A 13,414-nucleotide genomic window follows, 5' to 3' on the forward strand; every position below is an offset into this window, starting at 1 on the left:
CAGCATCATTTCACACTAAGGATAAATACAGCTTTGTATAAAATGTGTTCTTGTCCCAGCAATAATTGCATGTGAGCTGCATAAGATGGTCTTGAATCACCCCATCAGACCTATTCCCAGAGCAGTAAGTGATGAAGGCATCCATAAAGGGGCGGTGCATCCACTAGTAGATTCACTAATTTTGTGGGGGAGTTGGCACATGGAATCAATTTGCTTTAGCAGTCAGAGACTCTTTTTATGGCAGAGAAAGCAGTTAGTGTAAAAGGAAAATGTACACAATTTATACTGCACTTCCATGTTTAGGGTACCAGCAAAGCACATTTCCCAGCACAGCTAAGGTAATCTGTGGTTATTTTTATATCATTGTCAATGACAACTCTTCACAAGAAATATTTTTTTTTTTCCTGTTGAAATGAACTGTTTCATACTGTAGCTCCCATTCTTCATGCTTGTAGCGGGTCTGTTTTTATAATTCTCAAGATTTATCCAGATTCACCAAGGATTAATCTGACCAAAACCAGAAATCTGAGCTCCTGGTGCTGTTTGTCTTGACCTCACTATCAAACAAAATAAGGGTACTTCAGAGGTTGAGGTATCTGATCTGTGTGTGGATGACCAAGAAAAATCTTGATTGAGCTTTTAAGCAATGTATTGAGAAACTAATAATTTTCAGATAGTACTATTAAGAAAATCTCTGAATTAAGAAATGATCTAACTGATTGATCATGGGTTGGCATTTAAATCTGACCAGGTGAACTGGGTTACTCCAGTTAATTTGTAAAGAATAACACCTGTGCTTCAAAATGTTTGGATGGAGGAATCCTGTATTAAGGGAATTTGATACAGTGGGATCTGGCAGCTAAGACAAAAGTAAACTCTTCCCAGAAAAGAGGGAAAAATGGGAAGATCTTACTTGGAAGAAGAGATCTTTGCTCTATAATAAAGATAAAAGTAAAATATATTCTGGGGATGAGATCTGGCATTAGAACTTCCAAGGTAAGATCAGCTAAAGTGCCACTTTCCAGTCTAATCATTGTTGTTCCAACTGGGTAAACCTCTGTCCTGATACCATTCTGGGAAATTGGGGAGCTAGAAGGTTTTTCCTCCATATTGCTTCTTAATCCTTTTTAATTATGGATAGTTACAAAAATCAAAGAAGAAATATCTCACCTACAGGAATTTGGTCTAGAAAAATCTGTTCTTCAAGGTCAACATCTTAAAATACCATGAGAAGTCAATGAAGACAAAACACAAATGGGGACTAATGATCTTCCAGGTTGGAAGCTCTCCAGAAAACTTGAAATCAAAGCTTGTTGCCAGTCAGGGCAAGTTTTGGCAAAATGCGACTAATAAGAGAACGAGACAACCAATGCATTTCATGTGACAGCACCAGCGGCGGCCTTTGAGTCTTAAGAAGGTTCAGTCAAGTTTGGATCAAGCATTTAAATGGCAGACAAACCTGTGTGAAACATTTCCATAAACTGACAGAACAACTCTTTTGTCTCCAGCTAAAAAACGCCCCTTACTGAGCCAAAAGTGAATTAAGCAAAACCATTTTCCGTCAAAAGTAACCATGACGCAAATGGTTTTATCTGCCTGTAACCAAGGCAAGAAAACATTAACCAGCTGGTCCCCATTCAGAGGCATCTGTAACCATCTGGAGGGAGCCCCCGACTGCAGTGCAGAGGCTCAGTGTGGGACTGAGCATGGCTCAGTTTGCGCCTGCCAGAATCAACACTCAGTGACTGGAACGTGTTCAGAACCTCCTTGTAACAATTCTCCAAATGGTCTTTACCAGGCATTAATGTGGCCTTGTTTCCCTGAGCCATATGGGAGTTGTGTGGTTCTGGCTGGCAGAGGCTGATGTTGGGTGGTCCTGCGACGTTGGTGGTCTTGGCACGTGGATTTCAGTCCTGGGAAGAGCTGATCTTGAGATCCATTTGGCTGAGGTTGGGTGATTATGCGGTCAGAAATGAGACAATTGCCTATGTGTATTTGTACTTGTCCACTTCCATGCTCTCACATTCTCATTGCTGATATTTCAGGATAGGTCTGTGGTTGATTTCAAGTGGATCCTGTTATCTCTGTCTTCATGAGGATGCTGAAGGTACGTTGCTTCGGCTTTACTGCTTGGTAAAGGATTTTTTGTTTCATTTTGGATATGGAGTTTTTTCACCAAATTAGTTAAAATGGGAATCAGACATTAGCAGACATGGTGAAGTTAACCAAACGTGTCAAATGATTCAGCTCCAGTACTGTATGAGATCTGCCTGCTGTCTGATGTGATTGCAAGAAGCCTTGGAGGTGCTCTGCTAACCATCACACACTCAAAGGGTTTTTAATGCATCCTCCCATCACAGAGAAGCCCAGAAAATATTGACTTCTGCAGTACTCCAAATCACCTAAGGAAAAGGTCAGCATAGAATTTAACCAAGCCATTTGCTTTAAAGTTAAAAATAATAATAATTAAAAAACGAACAAAAGGGGGAAAGAAAGATTTATTAAAGATAGATCAGAAAATATAGATCAGAATAGGAGTATTGAAACACAAATGCTGGAGCCTTCATTGCTTGGAAATCCAGTATCTTACCATTTATCCCATTGGTCCTGTACCTTTAATTAAAGTGTGAATATAAAAAAGGTGATAAAAGGCACAGCTTAGTTTATAGAATCATAGAATGGCTTGGGTTGGAGGAGTCCTTAAAGATCATCTCATTCCAACACCCTGCCATGGACAGGGAAACCTTCCACTAGACCAGGTCACTCAGAACCTCATCCAACCTGGCCTTGAACACTTCCAGCAGTGAGGCATCCACAGCTTTTCTGTTTATCTTCTGCTAAGTCCATTCTGATTCAAATGAAGAATGTTGAAAAGATGTATTATGCAATAAATAACCACAGAAAATGGTAGAATACAGTTTTATTCAAGAACAAAACTCTGTGTTCAGGTCACTCTTCTCCAAAAGAGCTGAATGAATCATAAATTGTGGGGTTTTAATCATTAAATGTCCTGTCTACTTCCTTTCACATTCAATTATTCAAGACTTCCGTGTGAAGGACTGCAGAGAAGTTTGCTATATTAATGTTCTTTTTATCGTGCCATGGAGTTTAAAACAGTAAAATGATTGACCCTAAACTATTTGTCTCCTTTCAGATTTTTGAGACATAAATTTAAACTTTCTCTTCTTTATCACCAGTTTGAAATAATATAGTCCAAATTATCTGTTGCTTATAAGGGCTTTTGTAAACCTGGACACACTTGGTAAGCACTGGACCTCTTACAGAAATTTGCAAAAATCACGCTGCAACCTGTAATCATAGAAGAATTCATATTAGAGTAGGATTAATAATGCATGTAATTATAATATACAATTTTCTTTAGGCTTTTCTAATTACAAAAAAATTACAGATAACATCAACAGTGTGATGCTGAAATGCCTCTCATTTATTATGTAGCTCTCTTAATCAGTGCTCTGCCACTGGAAATCAAGTCAGAATATTATTATGGTCTCTCCTTCTGGATTTAATTATGGCAGTAACTCATGGCTCAAAGTCTGAGCAAACACACCGTGCAGTTTATAGCTTTGAAGAGCAGCCATTAATCCTGCCATCTACCACCCTATGCAAGCCAACGAAAGCATGTTAAAAAATTTTATGCCTGAAGATAAACACACACTTGCACACAGGCTTAAGGCGGGGGAGTAGAGAGCCCAGCCTCCACGTCATTTCTGCACACACTCAACTGAGCATCCTCTCCTGTGAGATGATTTCAAGGTGTACAGATCTGTGAACTTTTTACTACCCAGACTCCAGTTGCACCCTTAACATTTGTAAGGATGATTTCAGGATGTCAGCTCCTGTCTGATGGCAGCCTGGAATCAGGACAGGGCTTTTGATGGGGTGCATCAAGCACAGCATCCTGAGATGGTGGAGGGAGGGGATTGTTCTGCTCTGCTCTGCACTGGGGTGGTCTCACCTCAAGTTCTGAGGGCAGTTCTGGGCCCTACAACATAAGGAAGACGTTAAACTATTTGGACAACTATTGTGGTCCAAAGAAGGGCAACAAAGATGGTGAAGGGCCTTGAGGGGAAGCTGTGTGAGGAGTGGCTGAGGGCACTTGGTCTGTTCAACCAGGAGGAGTCTGAGGGGAGATCTCACTGCAGTTACAACTTCCCATGAGGGGAAGAGGAGGAGGAGACACTGATCTCTGCTCTGTGGTGACACTGACAGGACCCGAGGGAATGGCCTAAAGTTGTGCTGGGGGGGTTGAGGTAAGACATGAGAGAAAGGTTCTCGTATTCAGAGGATGGTTGGGCACTGGAACGGGCTCCCCAGGGCACTGGTCACAGCACCAAGCCTGACAGAGTTCAACAAGCATTTGAAAAATACTCTAAGGCACATGGTGTGAATCTTGGGGATGGTTCTGTGCAGGGCCAGGAGTTGGACTTTGATGAATTTTGTGGGTCCCTTCCAACTCAGGATATTCTGTGATTCTGTTCTATGATTTTGTTGTATAAATAGCCTTGCTGAAGATGTGCATCTGTGCCCTTTGTATTGTTCTGGAATCAGTTCCCATCATGGATCTCTCATCTGACAATTAGCTGCTGATGGGAATAACACACTATTCCCAAGAACTTGAATTAGTATCAGGGACTGCTTTTAGTTTTGGCAGCAGTCATGAAGGATGTCTCTCTCTCCAAAGCAGAAACATGCCCAGCCACATGCTGGGAGGGCAGAGCTGCCAGAGAAGTCTGGGGAAGGGTGAGGAGGAGCATGCAGGAAAGAGAACATGCACATGGATGCTTGTTTTTAGAAGCTAGCTCATTGTTTTAAAGAAAATCCTGTCATCCAGAAACAGGACAGTTAAAATACCACAGACTAATATCTGCCAGCTTGTATCTTCCAGAAAACAATATAAAGCCTGATTAAAGATTCACTATCCTCTCAAGCCACCATCTTCAGCACCAGCTTTCTATATGCTCAATGTGTAGAGAAAAGTAAATTGAAGAATGAGCTTCCTGGTTATTTTATTGTGAGGTTTACTTGGACTCAAGTAAACCACAGATGACCCCCAGGTCATCTGCTCACTTCCCGGGTTTGATGAAGGGACCAGAGTCTTTTGGTACATGTCATTTGGGAAGCTGTGGGAAAGAACCAAAGCAATACTTGCACTTGACTGATGCAGCTTACACTTGTGCTGCAGTGTGCTCTGCATGGTTTTCAGAACTGGTAAGAAACTTTTTTTTTTTACCTAAATATTTTTTTCTTCAGGACCTGCCAATTGTTTGAAATAAGTACTGGCAGAAAAGGCTAAGCCTCACTGTTTGAAAGACAGTGACATTTCAAAATTGATATTGTGAAATTGCCACATCCCTTCTGGAAACAAAAAGCAATAAAAGGTTGGTATTTCAGTGAACTTCTCAGAAACATAGAAATGAAGTTCTGTGACTGACCAGCCTGAGTTTTGCGTGTTTTTGGTTTGTACATTGCAACATTTTCTTCTTCATGGAAGAAGTCTGTTTTTTGGATTTTTTAAAATTTCTGAGAGTTGTCCTGGGCAGCAATTTTTTTTCCAACCCTTGTTTCCACTTATGTGCCAGCAGAACTTTCTCACCCGAGTAAATAAGACAGGAAGGGCCGAAGGCACAGCAGGACTGGATACAAGATGTTTTGTGTCAAACAGGAGAGAGGAGTAGGAAAAGTACTTGGGTAGGAACTCAGACTAAGTTCTTTGTAAAAACATCCCTTTACTTTTATCTCATCTAACCTTAGCCTTCCAAAAGCAGGATCTCTTGTCAAACATCTCTAAAGGTGATGCAAGCTTCACTGCACTGTGCAGGGATTGCTAGCTGCCCATTCCCAGAGGTGGGCTCTGTGCTACCCTTTTAGGATGTCTCCTTTGGCTACAGACTGGGCTCTAGGAAGACTAAATATCAAGGATGATTAAATCCTTTGTGTTCTTTCCTCTTGGCAGTCTTTTAATCTAAGGAAAAAGCTTGAGAAAACAAGGCTAATTAATCTCGACTACTGTGGATGATGTAATTTAAATTTTTTTGAAGACTGACATTGCTTAGGCTGAAATGCCTTAAAACCTTCTCAGCTCCCATCCCCAGCACAATAGGATTTCATGTTTTGTACAGGCAACTGTATTTTCTAACTTTGCTTTCAAATGCATCACAGGAAATAAGCCTTACAGGAAAGAGAGGAAATCAATAACTCTGCCATGTTCCAGAAAAGGGTGTGGGAAGAGCCTCTTGTATTATGGAATGAATTAATTCTGCTGTCTAGCACTAGGGATATGGAAAATCCCCTCAACATCCCCTTCCAGTGTTCAGTCTCCCGCTGTAGGGAACTGTGTCCTTGATGTCAGCTCGGAGCAGAAGAAACTGGGCTGGAGGGAGGAGGAGAAGGATTCTGGAGCACTAGTGTGACATTGACACATGAGGGTTTAATTTCAAGGGAGGAGGTGGAGCAAAAAGGATTGCAAAATCTGGTTCCATAATGGTGTGGGATTCTGGTTGCTCATATTTGTGGTCTCAGAGGAAACATCAGCTGGGCCTCCTTGGTTCAAAGTGAGGTGGGGAGGTGGGTGGATGCAGCCTTAATGTGAGAACAGGGGAAAGGGGGGATCCTTGATGTATCAGCAGGGGCGTGAAGAGCCTTTTCCTCTTATCCTGATAAAGAGTAAAGCATTTCTTTGCATTTATTTTTATTTTTAAGGCTGTTCTGCATTTGCTTGTGAATACTGAAAACTTTTCACATTTGTTTTGCAATATGCACCCCATGACTTACACACACCCCGGGTTGAACATCTCCAGGGTCCTAGCAGACCTTAGCCTTGAGACATTTTGTTCCAGGATATCCCAAAAACATCACTTGGGAGGGCTGGGAGAGGTAATTCACTCAGGGAACTGAGAGGAGACCAATCCATTCAGCAATCCAAAGAGCAAAGCAGCACAAAGAGAAACTATTGCAGAGTGATTACTTGTTACAGTGTGGATACTGCAGCACGTGTATCAGACAAGGAGGCCCGTAGAAAAGAAATATCTATGGACCAATTCTTGCTAGATGTTCCAGAGATGTTTATTTCCCCAGCTGCATGGCCGGGATCTGCCGAGGAACTGCTCAATCACGGGACCCGAGGGTCCTTGCCAGGGCAGGGGAACACAAAACAACCAATGGGGAACGAGGCTGACCAGGGACAGGGAAATCCCGTCTCTGTCCCCAGGGCCCTTCTCCCAGGACTTCATGGCTGGGGCGGGGAGGGCCCCAACAATTACTCTCTCATAATCCTCCAGGCTTGCCTTGACACAGCACTGTGCATCAGATTTGAGCAAATTTGGAGGCTTCTGTAATTCCCATCACCATTCTGCAATGTGGAGGGGAAGGTTGTTTTCTCACAAAGGCAATCACTTACCCTTTATTTACTGTGAAGGATGAGGATGAGGGACTCTGACTCCCAAAGCTTTTCACAGTTGGGTTTGTTGTCTAATTATTCCATGGAAGAGCTTTTCCCGGCAGTGCAGGGCTGCGCGCTCTGCAGCAGAGCCTGGGGGACTCCTGCCCTTGCAGAAGGTCTCTCTAGAATCGAGTGTCTTGTGGTGGAATAATACTGCAGCCCACATGCCTTTGTCAGTTTGTTAGTTTATTTTTTTTTTAACAGCATGATATGAATAAAGCAATGTGGCTTCCTCATTGTCTTTTGAAGGCGGATAATTGTGTTGCTGTTGCATTCGCTATCAGCTTGTCGTGCCCAAATGAATTTACACTTATCCATCCTTCTCCTCAAAAAGCAGCCCTGCTGAGTTTTCCCAGTTGTTCAGTCAGTCACAAGCCACTGTTCTACAGCAAGCATTGCTTTATGCTGTCTAAATAAATGTGGCTCTTCTCTTGTTCCTGTTGTCAGTCTTATTGTTAAATTGCTTTGAATTTGAAGTGAATTGAAATTCTCCATTCCAAGGAGAAAGAAGTTATTACTTGTAATTAGGATTATTGGATAGTTACACTTTTCAGTCTAGAGTTAATGAGTTATGATCAGAACATTTCATAAGTTTAAAATATTCCCATCATTATTCTGATATTGTGATCTAGGAAAAAAAAAGCTTAAATAGCAGTTCATTTAAAACAGCAAAACACACACATTACTTCACAGGCTACATAGAGTTATGGAGGGCTAAACAGGAATTTGTGGCACCACTCTGGCTGAGAATGAGTCCCACTGTGATAGGTTGCACCAGGGTAAAAAAACTACCTTCTACACTGTAAGATCAATTATCATTGATTATCAATTGTCCAGAGAGGTTGTGGACTCCCTTTCCCTGGAAGTTCAAGGCCAGGCTGGATGGGGCTTGGAGCAACCTGCTCTAGCGGAAGGTGTCCCTGCCCATGGCAGGGTGTTGGAATGAGATGATCTTTAAGGTCCTTTCCAACCCAAACCATTCCATGATTCTGTGATCATGCAGGATGTCTGCGACCAAGCTTCACAAGAGAATTCCATCTGGAGTCGACACTAAGTGGGCAATCAATGTGGCAAACTGAATTTCCTACATTCCAGCTACAACCTGGAGATATTCTTCTCTCCCTCACTTGTTTTTGCATTGTAGAGTGCCAGCTGTGACCGAGCAGAGGGAGAGGCACCACACTTCAAATGAAGTTAATCAATGGTGACATTAAGGTTGGCATTGGGCTCATGTGGTCAGGAAGAGAAGCTTATGAAGGTATCATAGGAAGCCAGGATGTTGAAAAAAAACTCTCCCAGTAATTTGGAAAGTAGATTTTAAAGTGGTGAGCTTCAAAGACTAGAAATTATTCTTTGATCTTCCAAAGCCTGCAAATGACAGCAGTGTCTGCAGGACACAACATATGTCCAAACAATCACAAGAAATCTAAATGGGGATTTGAAGCAGCAAAACTCTTAAAGTAAGAAAGAAAAAGGGACATAATGCAGACAGTCAGCCCAAATAACAGCATGGTTGCTCAATGTAGACATTGTACAATCACTTATTAACTGAAAGACAAAAAATTGAATTTCCAGATGAATTCCTGAAAAATGAGGGAGGTGATTAAAAAAAAAGAAAAAGAGAGATGTGGTCCTAGAATGAGAAAGATTTTAATGTCTGCATGTTTCTGAGAAGAAAGATCACAGCCTCAAAAACAGAAGAACATTTTTAGGTGGAAAGAAGTAATGAAAACACTCTGAAATGTTTCTGTTGTGGTTTTCTGACCTTTAACCAAACACTCCAGACGTGTATAAAATGTCAAACTATGTGTGTTTGTTTGTGTGACTGTATTTGTTTGCACTTAGGTAAAGCCTGCTTACAGAACATCTCCATGACCACAGCAGACAATGCTTGGAGTCCTTAGGTCCATGGCCAGCCAGCCTTGGGAAAACTCTTCAGGGTAACATCGGACTTGGTGTATAAATCCAGGCTCAGCTCTGCAGTGATGCTCAGCTACCTGGTTCCCAATGGAATAGAGTTTAAAAGTTAAATACCTCAGTAACTTTGGACCTGAATTAATGAGAATGCTGGGAGTTCATAAGAGGAGAATACATATGTTCTTTCCAGAGATGTTTTTGGTGCATCAAAACCAAATTGCTGAATGCATTTTGGTATCTGCTTATCTCAGAGTGCAGTACATGACTGGAGGATATTTCCTAGTGGGTGGTGCCTTTCCTTCCTAATGTCTTACTATCAATTACAGCATTAGTTAACTATATTTTATGTTTCTAAAAACATCTGGAGCTTTGTTTTTAATTATTCACTGAGACAGAGACAGTGCTTCTGAATGGGCTCTTAAAAATCTTGGAGCCAACCTGAGACAGCCAGATGAAAAACAGGACTGGACAAGAAGTCTGTGGTGTCAAGGCAGCTGTATAAAGAAATGAGATAAGATTTAGTGTCTGCTACTAATGTGCTGTCTTGGGGTGTCCTATTGGAATTTCGCAAGAGAATTGCTTTTTATAAACAGGTTGTGACAAGCAATTGCGCATTTCTCCACACGTCTTAAGAAAGGAGGAACACAATAATTGAAAATAGGGCTGGGTGAGCTCTTGGGAGGTCACCCAGTCCATTGCCTCACCCAGGTGGGGTTGGCTTCACACTAACTACTCCTGGCACATGTTTGTTTCACATGTTTTTGAAATCCTGCAGTGACAGAGGTCCCACAGCCTTCCTAGGAAATGCTTTCAAGGCTTATCACTGCTTAATGTTACAAACTTCTTTCATAATGCCTTGCTCATGTCCTGCCCTGGGGCTAGTGTGACACCATTGCTTCTTTCCAGGATCCCAGGGATCACAGGAAATGGTCATTTCCTTTCTTCTACAGCTACAAGTCCCTCTGTTTGGAGACTGCTATCATGATGCCTCTTAATATTCTCCTTTCTAGACTAAACAAATCCTATCCTTTTAATAATTCTTCATAATTTGTGGTGTTTAAACCTTCCCTCATTCTTGCCTAGATTCAAACTAATTGATCTGGGTCCTTCCTGAGAACACTGGCCCAAACCTACATTTCAGTGGGTTTATTTTCTCATCCTTATATTTATTTTTAGAGTCTCATTGCAGTGAGGATTTTCAGGAGCATTTTTTAAAGCAGCCCTTGGTAAATGCCCAGTCTTGGCTCTGACCTGGATTTTGGGTAGGCAGTACCTTCTGAAGGAGCTTCCACATCTTCGCTGAATTCTGGTACCCTAAGGAAGGCTAGATTTTAAGAAGAAAGATGGTAAAAATACATAGTGGTACCATTCTCAAAGATGTCTAATTCTTAAAAATACTTTTTACTGACCTGTATTTGTTTCCAGCTGTTTATATCAGCTGAAACTTCTCAAGCAGTGCAAATGCCGGATGCTCAGCTTGCTGAAGAAGGAATTGCAGATGCTTGATTCTGTATTTAAAAGTGAAATTTGGGCTTCCTGTTGTTGCTGTGTTATTGGGGGTTTTTGTGTTTTTGTTTTTTGGGTTTTTTTCTTTAATAAGTTGACCCATATATCATTTCTCTGGTTTTGTAACATTTTTTAGTACTCTGTTCTGTGAATTTATCAGAGGGGCGACTGTTCAATTATTACTTCTTCTTATTTAATTTTCTGTAATTAAGTATTAGGCTTTCCTAAGATACCTAATCTCTAAGCTGCCAGTGTTGCATAGCAGGTTCTTTTGATGTGTTTTGGTTTTTTTAAATTACCTTCTGCTCTTAATATATTGGCTTATATAGCACTGGGTTAATAGTTGGAATTGATGATCTTAAAGGTCTTTTCCAACTTAAATAATTCTATGATTCTGTCTACAGAGGTGACTTCCCAGGGTGAGCCTCTGAGCATCAGAGGGGTCAGGAGAGCCAGCTGTGATGTGAACTTCAGCTGTTTAGCTCTACAAAATTTGTGGTCTATGTATCATGGGGGTTGGTCAAGAGGATTGTCCCCTCCTGGGAGAAATACTGGCATTTTTGGCTCCTTTAACCCTGAAACCCTCATTGCTGGTGACAAAACACTGACTAGGGGTCACGGCCAGGGTGTCACAGAGAAGGTTTCTATCCCCATTGAGTAGGGTTAGTAGGGAAAAAGGTTTCTCTTTCCAAAGCAGCTGAAGGACTGGATGACTTTTCCAGTCATCCAAAAAAGCATCCAAAGCCATTGGGGTTAGGTAACAGAAAGTTCATTGCCTGAGTGGATTTCTTTGGGAAAAAATGTCAGCAGATAATGCATAGATTTGGTAGGAACTTTATGAATTTAAGAAGAAAAAGAAAACTCTGTTCTTGTCTATCCTGTCCACTGATAATGTGAACTGAGAGATAGAGAGCCCTTAAAAATTAAGAAATTATAATTGCATGAATATAATTTTTTAGATTCCCAGAACTTATCTGGGAACTGAGCTGATACTGCAGCTTTTGATGGGTATCTGGAAAATAAAATGCAGGAGATAGCCTTGCTTTGAGTATGTGAGGTTAAATTTGTTGCTACTTCTCTCAGTGAGGGAATTCTGTATCCAGGAGATTGACATGCTTTTAAGTAATCAAAGTTCCAGTGTTTTCTGCTATAAAGTGTAATACCACATAAAGCAAGAGAAAGAAAAGGAGGTTGGCCTACCATGGAATTGTTCTGGTGTTTTCTTCTACAACAGAATGGTAAATTGTTTGCTTTGGCTTGCTGGAAAATATCTGACCTTGATACTTCATATTCAATTTATGTAAACAATTACAAAAGCATCTGAGCCAAATAGACACGGCTATTTCTTGAAAACCTGCAGGGAATTCACATGGGAAATTCCCACATGCTGTGGCAATCTTAAAAATACCTCCTTGTAACCCCACAATATTAATGATTAACTCCGGAACTCTGAGTTTTTCCAGACTTCCAGTGATTTGTGTGTTCAGCTGCATGTATTAGGAGAGGTAGTAAAAAAACCCTAATTTACCACTTTTAGTAGCTTGCATTCAACAAACAATCTGTCACATTTTCCCCTTGAAATTCAGGGATTTTTGCAGATTGCTCAGCTGACAAATATCACAGGACGGGAAATGTTTTGTGGCTAAGCTCTGCGCTGAGATGGTCTGCAAGAATGAGCTGGAACCAGCTTTGTTCTTCACAAATTACCCAAAGACAGAGCTGCTGTGCTCAGAACACTCCACCCACACATTGCAGCATGAGCCTTCAGAGGATGTGCTCAACACTGCTGAGATCTTGTTTATTTACCTCTGACATTCAGTGTTAGTGTGAGCTTTGTGAATTGTTCCCCTTACATTTGCTGAAGAAGGGAGAAGTAGCAGAGGGCCCCTGGGGAGGTGATTTCCCAGAGTGAGCACTTGCTACAGGGTGTGCAAGGAGATTCACATCACACAGAATCTGTTCAGCCTGTGGTGTGGTGGGCAGCAGTGCAAGCGCAAGCTGTTGCAGGAATCTTTCCAAAGATTCCAGTACCTTAAGGAGGCTTGTAAAAAGCAGGAGGGAGTGTTTATACAGACAACAACAGGACAAGGGGCAATGGTTTTAAACTGAAAAAGGGCAGATTTAGATCAGACTTCAGGAAGAAATTCTGTACTCATAGTTTAGCCATTATTCAATTCGAGAAACTGGAGCATGACTGTCATGTGTGCCAAGCCAGTTCTCACCTTTACTGGGCTACAGTAAAACTAGTTTTGGAATTCCCCATGCACTAGCACACCTCCATTTTGAGGGAGTTCTTGACAGCTATATCTATACATCATTGAATTGTATGTATATAATTTAATATCTTAACACTTACCTATCTATATATCTATCAATCATCTATTTATAGAGTCACTCATCCGGATGCTTCTTGGGTCAATATTTGCCCTGTTCTTCTCCTGGAGGCGCAGTTCCAGCACCCTAATGACACAATCAGACACAATTCACATGAGAACTTTGCTGCAGTGGATGTTGGGAATTTACCTGCTTGCA

General features: G+C 41.4%; 1 long non-coding RNA gene across 1 annotated transcript; it reads left to right on the forward strand.

Moving 5' to 3' along the window:
* Positions 1-934: 934 nt before the first annotated feature.
* LOC138109173 (uncharacterized) lies at positions 935-9,801 on the forward strand. The gene is made up of 3 exons (XR_011150327.1): positions 935-996; positions 2,046-2,107; positions 9,305-9,801. It is a non-coding gene; the product is annotated as an uncharacterized lncRNA (long non-coding RNA).
* Positions 9,802-13,414: the final 3,613 nt, after the last annotated feature.

This window comes from Aphelocoma coerulescens, chromosome 4 (genome assembly GCF_041296385.1).
Source record: "Aphelocoma coerulescens isolate FSJ_1873_10779 chromosome 4, UR_Acoe_1.0, whole genome shotgun sequence".
NCBI lineage: Eukaryota > Metazoa > Chordata > Aves > Passeriformes > Corvidae > Aphelocoma > Aphelocoma coerulescens.